This window comes from Anopheles coluzzii, chromosome 3, assembly GCF_943734685.1.
Source record: "Anopheles coluzzii chromosome 3, AcolN3, whole genome shotgun sequence".
NCBI lineage: Eukaryota > Metazoa > Arthropoda > Insecta > Diptera > Culicidae > Anopheles > Anopheles coluzzii.
Window position 1 is genome coordinate 38,560,101 of NC_064671.1, and position 11,657 is coordinate 38,571,757.

Below are 11,657 nucleotides of genomic sequence, written 5' to 3' on the forward strand. Positions count from 1 at the left end.
TGACGGAACGGAAGTTGATTTCTGCAGATGTACTGCCTACTGCATTTTATTCGACAACAGTTTTCAATTGTGGAAGCGTCTGAACAGCCGTCTCTCATGGATAATGATCGGTGTCTTGCTCACTGGTGGTACGTGTTATTCTTCTTGGGTGCATTAGTTATTGACGATGGAGATTGCAGATAAATCACAGCTATCGTGGGCCTTGAGAAAACCGCACAGAAGGAGAAGGGTAAGAAACGGACAAGAGATGACCAGCCTTGCTGCAGTGCACGCTTCAAGCAACAGTGTATGCAACGTTGGGTCACAAATATTGCATGATGCTATTAGCATAAACATATTGAGACTGCAGCGGGTATGTAATATTCATATCATCGATGATTGGCCTGCGACAGATGACTCTTGAGAGGGCGACAGATTACACAATAAATCTCGTTGTCACAAGTCAAGCTGATAAAACCATTTCATCGCATGAGCAGGTGATAAATAAATGGTTCACTTAACACGCTGTATGTATTGGATTTGCCGATCTCGTAGTACAGTCGTCAACTCGTACGATTTAACAGCATGCCCGTCATGGGTTCAATCCCCAAATAGATCGCGCCGCCATACGTAGGACTGACTATCCTGCTATGGGGGGGGGGAATCAATAAGTCACTGAAAGCCAAGCCCACAAGTGGGTACAGGTAGGCCTTGACCGACATCGGTTGTTGAGCCAAAGAAGAAGAAGAAGAAGATATATTGGATTGTGCATATGAATGGTAGTTTTCCTGGATATTGGAATGTGTTGAAGTTTGAAGTGTGTTGAAGTACCGTTGCTATTCTTATGTGTAATTCTGTTCAATAATAATGCCGCTAATGTTAAGCGTAGAGCAGTTTTGTCATTAATGATGCAACAAGAGCTTTGTTCAACAGAAATCTCATTTGGAAACTTCCAAAAGTAGGGCCGGACGGCTTTTACAAAGAACAACTCGCCGGTTGCGGGGTGCTCTAGGAAGTTAAGGAACCTTGTATATCACCTGCTGTATCATTTTTACAGCGACGTCAGATTCGTTTAATTATAACCTGTTTGATTTCCAATGAGTAAATTATTCTATAGATAAAAATCTCGATAGATTTTGTACCTAATTATGTGAGTTTTATATTATAAGGAAAAAAAATCCAGAAATTCTCCAAAAAAAAATATGCTGATTCGATCTTAAATTAAATTAATCACCTCTTTTTTGCTATTATTTGACATTTGAATGTTTAATAATTTTTTTTCTAAGTTTATATACTTCCTAACAATATACAAACTACACACAATCAAATTATTAGCTGTAACCCAAGCCCACTAGTGGATGCAGGCTGGCTTTCACCGACAATGGATGTTGTGCCAAAGAAGAAGAAAAAGAAGAAGTATACAAAAACACTCACGTAAAACTTTCATTTTTATGAACGCTACTTTTAAGTACTTACTCTTGTATCATACCGAACAAACTAAGCTGCACCGCAATGTTCATGACGCTTCAACGAGAGATCTGTAGAAACAACAACGGTGCTCGCTGTGCGCTAAAAGCATAAGAGTGAAGCGTTTTTGGAAATTGCCTATCATTTTGAACGTTCTACACCGGATTCGCAATTTAGTCTTCAATCACTTTGATGCGCCTGGTACAATAATAGCTAACAGCGAATAGCAGCCGTGTGCATGATTGTGAGGTACGGTTATTAGAAAATATGGTGCGGTTGGTTAGAAAAGCAGCACCACGATCGGTAATGCTTACTGTCCCACAGGGATAATGTTGTGCCACCTTCTTGTGGTTGGTGTGATTGTGATGAAAAGCATGATAATGATAATTTATTGATTTTTAAGTTGAATATTTCACCCCGAAGGATATTAGGGCATGGTTGGTGCGGTTTCGAAGGAATGGTAGTACGCGAACCAAGCTAACAAATATGCTGAGCACCGTAGCGCTAATTTTGGCTGCTTCTATCGCGCAATAATGTCACAACACGTACGATGACCGGTCATGTGGTCGCGTTGGTTCGATGCGCGTCATATACGGGAGTATGCGATGCTGCTAGGGGTTGGCTAATCAGAAAACTACATTCGAGAGGTTTCAATGTGAAATAGGGGCAAAATTAGGTCAATGACAGATGGTGCTATGATATGTATTCCTCTAAAAAGCACACCACAACACCGGATGAGTCTTATCATGAATAGAGAAATTATCATTTTATAGCGGCCAATAATGCTCCTGGGAGACGAGACAGGAGCAGTGTGTTCTAGCTCCCAACTTTACCAGCAAATTTCTGTCTCATTCTACGTGTATGCTGAAGCGTGTAGCTTGTGTGAATGAAATGAACACAATCTGAATGCTTGCAGCCATAATGAGGGATCATAAACAACAGCAGATATGCCTGAGAGTGGTGTACCATTCATTCTCGTGAGAGTGTTAACTAGAACGTGGAGCCTTTAACAAATATTTTTCGATCCTCTAACATTGCGCCAGATATTGTATGATATCCCGAGTGTGCATGCTTTCATGTGAGAATGGTGGTCTGAATCAAAGCAAGAGATAACTAATGTTCATGGATTGGATGATGAAAAGAAAGAGTGAGAGAGTGAGAGAAGAAGAAGACGAAGAGAGAGAGAGAGAGAGAGAGAGAGAGAGAGAGAGAGAGAGAGGGAAAGCAAATAAGAAAGAGAGAGAGAAGGATACTGGCTAATTGATCAAGCCAAATGTCTGTTATGTGCATGTTTAATACTAACCCTTCCACTCACTGACCAAATCATCCGGTTCCGGACCGGATCAATTACGCTAGCGATGACTGTTGCTTGAACTAGCAGGAAGTGCATTCCAGGCCCCTAGCCCTAGGTGTTCTATTCACGAACGCATTTTTTCGAATGCGTACCACTATTAGTATAACTTGCCAGTTTTAGAGCGGTTTTGGTGGTGCTGGCCACAGTGTGATATCTCAGCCCACCATTCCTCGAATCGGTCTGCTCTTTTCTGTATACCTGTCGTAGCGCACTGCACATGATGATGGAAAAAAATGAAGTTCAGAAGGGATTCGAATCTTCGAACCCCAATCCTGGTTGGGATTAGACTCTATGAATCCCAGGCTCAATGTGATGTAGAATTTTTTTTAGTTTGCAGAGGGGGTGATTAATTAAAGCTGGCATAAGAGGTCATTCTGTTTTACTATTCATTATTTAACATTTCAGTACTTACATCATAATTAGTATAGGTAGTCCCCAAAATACGCGGACCTTTATTCAATATAACTTGAAATAATTTAGTTAGTAACTATAACTTTTGATTAAATGCAACATTATACAAACATTTGATATATTATGTTATGACTGGAAACTTCGTCATTCGAATTCTGAAATGCGAGGCACGCGGTTTCTTCACGACCCCCATTAATAGCGTATCTTGGGGAAAGCCTGTACTAATTTCAATGAAATTGTCTATTGGTCTTGTAGATAATACGGGACTGTGAAAATATTTAAGTTGAATGCAGTGAACTCTCTTAGAACACTCTAATTCGAAAAAAAACCGAAGTTATTTGTATGCTGTTGTTTTCCATTACTCACGATTTCGTTCGTGAGAAAATCCAAGCGTGCTTTCTCTCATTATTTTAGGCGATTGTTGGTTTATGAATTATATTTTTATCCGTAAAGGCTATGCTTGTCCTGAGAAACCAATTTTAGCTGCACGTTGTTTGTATACCTTTGTAGTTGCTGTGCTTTATACCGTGTTTTGCGAAGATCTATGAGATGACCAAGGCTCTAACATACGATAATTCCGCGAACAGTCACATCAATCCGATTAGTAAAGCGAAATTGGCAACGATAGAGGGAGGTGTGAATCGAACGATACAGTTGATTTACGTTAAAACATATTTAAGTATTTATCGTTACATACATGCTCACGCACAAAACCATAAAAGATGAAATGGGCGATTAAAACGTGTTATTTTGGTACCGAATAAGATTCATGGCGTATAAAATTTATCCAAAATGAACAGGTTCATAGTATCGCTGAGAAAATACTAAAATTTAATGTATAAAATACGAAAGTATAAGTTTGCAGCAAAATCGGAATCTATTACCATTGCCCAGAAACCAATACCTCAGCGGTATACATAAAAAAGTCGTTTCCAAAATAAAACAAAAATAGTTTTGAAAAGAATCTCTTTTCACGATTGTGTAGTTGACATTTTAAGATGGAAAAATGTAATACGATAAAACGGCAACAGCTAGCAAGCAATTCGTCTGTTCGCCGAGGATTGGCTGCTGTGAGGGACGAAATCGTACGAAACACGCTTGTAAATGACCTGCAACAACCTGCCTTTTTAGCGATTATGCATGTTTTTTCAACTGCTACATGATATTAGATCCCTCGTACACGATCTGCTCAGTTTAGTACAAAAAGCAATTGAAAAGGCAACGACATTCGTTTCATTGTTTCTCCATACCTGAATACAATGTGCCGTTTGTCCGACACGGTTAACACCGACAGTGTTGAGGACTCGTGAACAGATGGACAAGTGATCTATGTACAGCAAAAACGACACTGCATTCAATTCAGTTGCTTGAATAACATAAGCAGACACAAAAACAATGCGTGTGTGTGCTGCAGCCGCTAAGAAGATGTGATTCTTCTACTGTGATCTGGTGATCTTGGTTGCATTTAGGGCTTAAGATTGCATGCACCATCCCCAATAAAGCTTCCGTTGGTATTTAACACACCATTGAACGCCATGCCAAGACATTTTATGTAAAGTTTAATCAACCCGAAATTGGTCTCTTTCCCACTCCATTCTCCAGATTCAGAACCGTCACGCTCGTTGCACCGTTAATGCACGTAACCATCGAAACTCTGTCTCTGGACTTTTAAGGTTCGTCCAAAATATTTCGCGGTTTACTCTAAACGCACATCAGGGAGTGTCAATGTCACTAGAACATTGTGACCGGGATCGGGGTCTGAACGTGTAATGACACTTTGTCCATCGTTTGCTGACTGTCTCTCACGATGCTAGGATGTTTGGAGATGGTAGAATCGTGTCTTCTGCAAGCATTCCACTGTCAATTCCCATTGGCGACTAGCCCATTTCCCGGGTGTGCACTAATTGTTATGCTTTGCACTTGCTTTATGTGGGGAACATGAAATGCTTTGGTATACAGCAGCCCGTTTCGGTACTAAACAGTAAGGCCCACATATATAACACTAAAATGGCACCGGACGCATGGTTATTGTTTGGTGGTTGGCTTAGCGAAGGAAGTGTAAGCGACCAGGTGGCCAGGGATGTAGTTTTACGGAGCAAAATGTTGTCCTCACACTTTCCCGCTCTCACTGCACAGCAGCGAACGTATTCGTGGAATTTGGCAATCTACTAGCTGGGGATATTTTTGTTGCTATGAAGAGGAATGGAAGAAGTACAACGTGCTGGTAGCCCAAAGGGGTATCAGTGGGTCCCGGACGGCATTGAATTTATTATGCAGTACAGCATTTATTTTACTTTCATCTGCTCGCCTTCCCGGAACTGAGCACACGGAAAATGTTTTCCACAAGGGAGAAGGGAAGATGAAGGAGTGATGTTCTATGATCGTATTTCCTGTGTAGCAAGCACCCTGGGTTTTTGCTACTTTACTTTCTGTATTCCAATTTGAATGGTTTTGTTGGTTCACCCTATCACCGTTATATTGATCTCTTTGTTCGGTGGTGCAGTAAGCTGGAAATATATCCAACCTATAATTCCTGGTTTCTGCTTAGAATCAGAAGAATTAGCATATCAGGATAAAAAATATCATTACTTTCAAATAAATACTAAAATACTTTAAAATAAAAGTTTTCGATTGTTTCTTTATCAAATTGAAGCTATTTGGATAGACACGTAGTTGTTTGTGCGAAGCAAGTGAGGGATGTAAAAAAACAAAACTATACATTCAGCGACAGTCTTTTCAATAAAAAAAGCTTTACACTATGAAGCTGTAATGACCAGTCAGCATTTTCCTCATGAAGGTGCATGATGTGCAATGATAACGCTTTACAGTTTCTTGCCTTGTGGCAACCTTACGATTCAAAACAGTGTAGTGCAATTAATCCACTGCCACTTGCATTAAGCAATGCGAACGAGCAAATGCGAATGGTGAGGTGTTGTAAAGTGGTCAGCAAGAAGAAAAAAACAACCTAAACAATTTATACATAATCAATTCTGACGATAAGGTACGAAGAGGGTGTGAAGTTTGGTGTGGGGTGGTGCGCATGAGGAACATAATTAATTTTCCAAGACGTTTTAGGGCCATCGGGCCTGAGTCGACCGATTCTATACTCAATAGTGTTTATTGGAGAATACCGTTGCGGAAAGGGTGAGAAATTGGGTGTGAGTCTATGTGTGGTGAGAAATGGAACGATACCAGTGCAAGAGGCTAATGCTTATGCTAACTATAAATGTACCGTTGGTCCATTCGATTTCAATGTTTGTTTCTCTTTTTTCCCCTTAGTTATATGCGCACTGCATATTTTTTCTTGATTTAAGTTCTGCAATACACGATGCGATAAAGCTTTAACTTTTTTTTAAAATTATTTGACCTAACCAACAAAAAGTTTGGCTAAAATTTTGACTTTTATAAACAAATGTAATTACTGACATTCAGAAAGTATCAGGCAGAGTGACAAATTGTCTGTGTAAAATCGTATAGTAGTATGCTACAGAGTGCTTTCAAAAACAAACCCTGGAAGGCTCTCACTTAGCCCCTCCAATGAAAAAATTATAAAAGCAAAACAATAGCAATATCATTACTTTAGATAAATTTGCCAATCCAATGCGTTAGGAATGAATCGGAATGTCATCCTCTGTCCCATTGAATCGGTAGTAAGAAAATCCATTATCATATTTATGTTGTTACTTACGTGCTTTCACACATGCAAATCAGAATATTAGACAAACTTATTTAAAAATATATAGGTTAAGTATACCAATTGTGGCTATAGCACCAATTATGGCAATAACGAACACTATTTTTGCTCTAAAACAGCCTATTTGCATTCTAAAACCACGGAAGGATTTTTCATTTCAATTATGAACATTTTAACACATTTGTTCTTCATTAGTTTCATGTTGGTCACTTCTGTTTGTTAAATATCAGCCTTTTAAAATGTGTTGCTAAGATTTTTGGTATCTCTTACCATTTTGCTAAGAGCAGCACTGTAGGATATTAGTGATTTTCAAGCACCTAACCATATTTTTACCTCAAAATCATCATTTTGGTGCCAAATATTAGCTATTTAACGAGTGCACATCAAAATCTACCAACATTTCATCGAAAATATGCCTTTTTCCTGTACATCCATAATTGGTACAATTAACCTTCGGTGTACCAAATATCGCTGTATGCTATGGATGCTTTGTTGACCACTGTCGTTTTGGTTGTTGCGCGTAGTTTACATGTGAACAACTCGGGTTTCTCGTTATTTTCGCAATCTATAGTGTTAAGCATTAAGCATCATTTATTTGTAAAGTGTTCGAATCAGTAATCGGTGGAATAGTCAGTGAAATGTAATCGATACAGTTTCACCAAAATAATGTAGTTTTGAATGACCTTCATACGAAGAAGTGAAATTTGAAGCCGCTCGTGTCGCCTTATTGCCAAATGCGCTCTTGTTCTTCCCTGATCAATAGTTAGTGCTAGTTTTGACCGGAAGTATCTTGGCTAGAAGATAGTTGAACTTTGGCTACGATTCTTCATTTAAACAGATTCAAATAGACCACCCTGATTTTTGCTATTCTTCGTATCGCGCTGAAACGGTAGCTGGATTCGGTATAGCTTCCAGGTAATATTGTCAGGTGTGTGTCCAAGCACTGTGTCATCAGAAAGGTGTACGAAAGTAATTTTTTTTAGGATTAGCCTCATCAATTGTGCGATTGATTGAACGTGGAATTCAATACAACCAGTGATAGAACAAGGATATTTTAAAATGTTAATTTTACGTATTTAATGGTGGTTACATACTTATATTGGTGCAGTGAACTTATTTTTACTTGATTTCAGTTAAAACAATGCCACAAAGTAATTTTTGGTGTAAATATCCACGAGGTTTAGAATACAGCCACAATTGGTACAGCTATGGCGAATTGCTAGGAACACTATAGCCATAATTGGTACCTTAAGATGCAATTTTGAAATGAAATTTTCTAGTATTTTGATAAACACTGAGTGAAATAAAAAATATTCTCGTGTTCTACATATTGTAGGCTACATAAAAACATAAAGAAGTTAGAAATTTTACCCAATACTTATTTTACAGGCGTAAAATCGGTATCTTGATGACATATAATAGCCATAATTGGTACACTTACCCTAATATATTATAGAAATTGGAAGTAAAGGAGATGAAGTACCTGGCGTCTCCATAACTAGGTAAAATGTATAGTTAGTCACCAGGCACCTCCATTATAATAATTTTCACAATTCACCGATTCGCTGTTGTTAACACTCTTGTCGCTAAGCTGATCGTTTTCGATCCACGGCTTTTTTCGCTCTTCTTCTTTGTGCCTGTTATCTCAGCAACTATCCATATAACGTATTACAGTGTGAAGAAAGAGAGAGCGCATATTGCAGAAGCGGTATTGTCGCTGAAATATCAGAAAGAGAGTGAACGATCGTAAGCCAACGAAACTCTCAATCCGCTGTCTTATATTGTACTGTGCTCTCCACAGAAAGCCAGTGCAAGAATGCAAGCGCTCAGAGTGTTATGTACAAGTTTCAGTTACAAATAAGAAGAATAAGATAATAAGAAGTATGATGTAAGAGCCAGTTGTTATAATGCCAGTTTTTCTCAAAAAATCCGACAAACTAATTTGCTGACACCTCACGCCGACTGAAACATACAAACACAAATTGTTGACAAAGTACAACAAACTTTGGAAATGCATTTATTCAATAATAAATAATACAAATGTATTATGTTTGTGTATGAAGAAAAGAAGCAATAAACAATGCTTTGATTTATTTATTTTTAACAAGGGTTTTGATTGATTTTTAGCTCAGACACAGTGGGGTGGGTTCCAAAGAATTGTACCATTTCTTGCTAGTAATTATTGCATTTCCCTCTTTATTTAAATTCACTCTATAAAAATTCGTGGAATCATTCTATAAAATCATTTCAGGAACAAAGCTTTCCAATTATTGAAGATGGCAAGTATTTTACCACATGTACTTTAGCCTAACTAGGCTGAAAGTATTTCCAAAAGAGTCGGTTGATTTAACAGCTAGCTAGGGAATTAATTTGGTACACCAAACCCGGTTTCAATTTTTACTATTCAAAAATAACACAGCTGATGTAAAATAAAAAAAAAACCGACCAATTAAGCAGTAGCATGGAAAGGGCTGTGCGTAGAAAATCGAAATGGAAAATACAACTAAGAACAGGACAAAGGCAGTAGTTGGTATGGCTTATAGCTGCAGAGCAAAACGGAACGGAAAAGAAAGTATCGAAAGGGTAATAGTTTGCATAACAAATTTTTGCCACAGATTTGTCCAAACACAAAAACATTAGAATGGGCTTCGTGGGGTATGATTGCAATGATTGTTTCTATTGTCAGCACGTACCTTCAAACACATACTCATTCACGCATACACAGTGCTAGTTTCCCTTCGGGAAGTTCAAATTCTTCGCTATAATCCACCACTATGCGTCTTTTGAAACAAATTATGTTTGGTCATTATTTTCAATCCCTTGCTGAAGATTGGCTCATCCTTTTTTTCATGGAACGAAAAGAGAATAGAAAGCAATGGAGTTGGACACAAAAACGTATGTTGGTATCATTTTCTGCATGCATGTCATCAGTTTATAACGATCGGAATTTCCCAATGTTGCACTGCCACAAACCAGTGTCAGAGGCTCCCCGGGAAGTAAAATTCAGCTCTGTTCTTTGTCATTTCGGTTCTCGGTGTCATTTGTTTCCTTTGCCTCTTAGGTAGAGAGTGTATACATGGCAAGGTGAAGGAATTTTGTTTAAACATTGAGACAGTATATTTTATTTAGGGAATCGTGGTGGTTTGCTCCGTATATCTTGATTCCAAAGAAAAAGCACCTGCAACCGCAAGGATTGCATTCACAGTTATTTTATGCTTTGCAATTATGTATGCAAAGGAATCCAGTGCATGACAGTGACAGCGATCGTTGAGCACAAAACCAGATATATACAGCGCCTACCATAACTATATGGACAGTCGTTTTTCACGATCCGTGGAAAATCTGGAGTATTTAGATATAAACAGTGATTGTATGAATTGTGAAAAATACTATTTCACTTTATTGTTTATTATTTTACTTCAAAATTTAAAACCATTTTTACATGAAATATTTAAAAACATCGAATTTAGGGTTGTACAACAACTATTAAAATGTCCATAACAATAGGCCTACTATTTTTATCTATCTCGTTCGGATTTTCCACAAATCGTGAAAATCGACTGTCCATATAGTTATGGCAGGCGCTATTTGTACTACGAATCTCTGCTCACAAGCGTCAAGTTGCACATTACGATTATTTCTCAACCGGGTTGGAATTATTCTCAAGTGACAGTCCCTTCCTTTAGGGAAGGTATTGTTGCTTGCGCCTATTGTGCTAAAACATGCACCGAGCACAACCAGCACCGTGAGGATAGCAATTGTTCAATGGTATGGGTGTGTGCCTAAAATAACAAAAATATGTAGTGGAACAATACAAACTCCAGTCCTTGCTTTTGAATAGTGACGTACGGTGATGGTGTGCGGCAGCGCATAATATATCTTATACAATAAGTTTCTTTCAAAGGCACAGGAATGCTTCAATAATACTACATCTTAGGCACAGGGTTGGGAAGGCTTCTATCCTGATATTGCTGTTACGATAGCTGCTACTTCTCGCAATGAAAAGGAGCAGAACCACTGTCCGGGGACGGAAGCAGCGATGCAATGTGAACTGCATCCTACTTATTGAAGCCGAGGGCACTTTAGAGCTGTGTTGCATTCAAAATTGAAAAAAATGTATATGTGTTGTATATGTAAATGTAAATGTAAAAATGTTAAGCTGTATAGAAGGACGAGTCACCTGATTCCATTTACTACCTAGAAAGTGTATAAGAGGACTTGATGTGCGATAGGAGAGGCAGCGTGTTATCCTTACCTTGAAATTTACACTCTTGAAACTCATCGCCCGGCGTTCGTGTCTAGCCTGCCTGAACAACCAACGATTCTCTCTCATATGGCCCACCCAGGATGCATAACCACAGGTTGAGTATTATGAGTTTATTGGGCTTCTTTCTATCCTCAGACATTTTGCAGTTCTTGCTCGCCGGAAAGGCAAGTCAGAACAGTCGGAGGATAGTTTAACATGCTACACGTGAATCATTCCCAAACCCGAACGAAGTGTACAGAACGAACACAACAACACATACACACATTCACACACATTCTTGCCGATCAGGTTTAACCTATTTATAACGAGTACGTTATCCAGCGGGTGCGCGGAAGATGGATTGGTGAGTTACTGAATATCAAACCACACACACACACGAGCAGTCATTGGGTGGGCAAAAGGGTACATCACTTGCAAAGTTATTTAATCTCAAATTTCAGTTTCCACCGTTACCCTTGTTGCCATGGAACACATTTGTGGTCTTT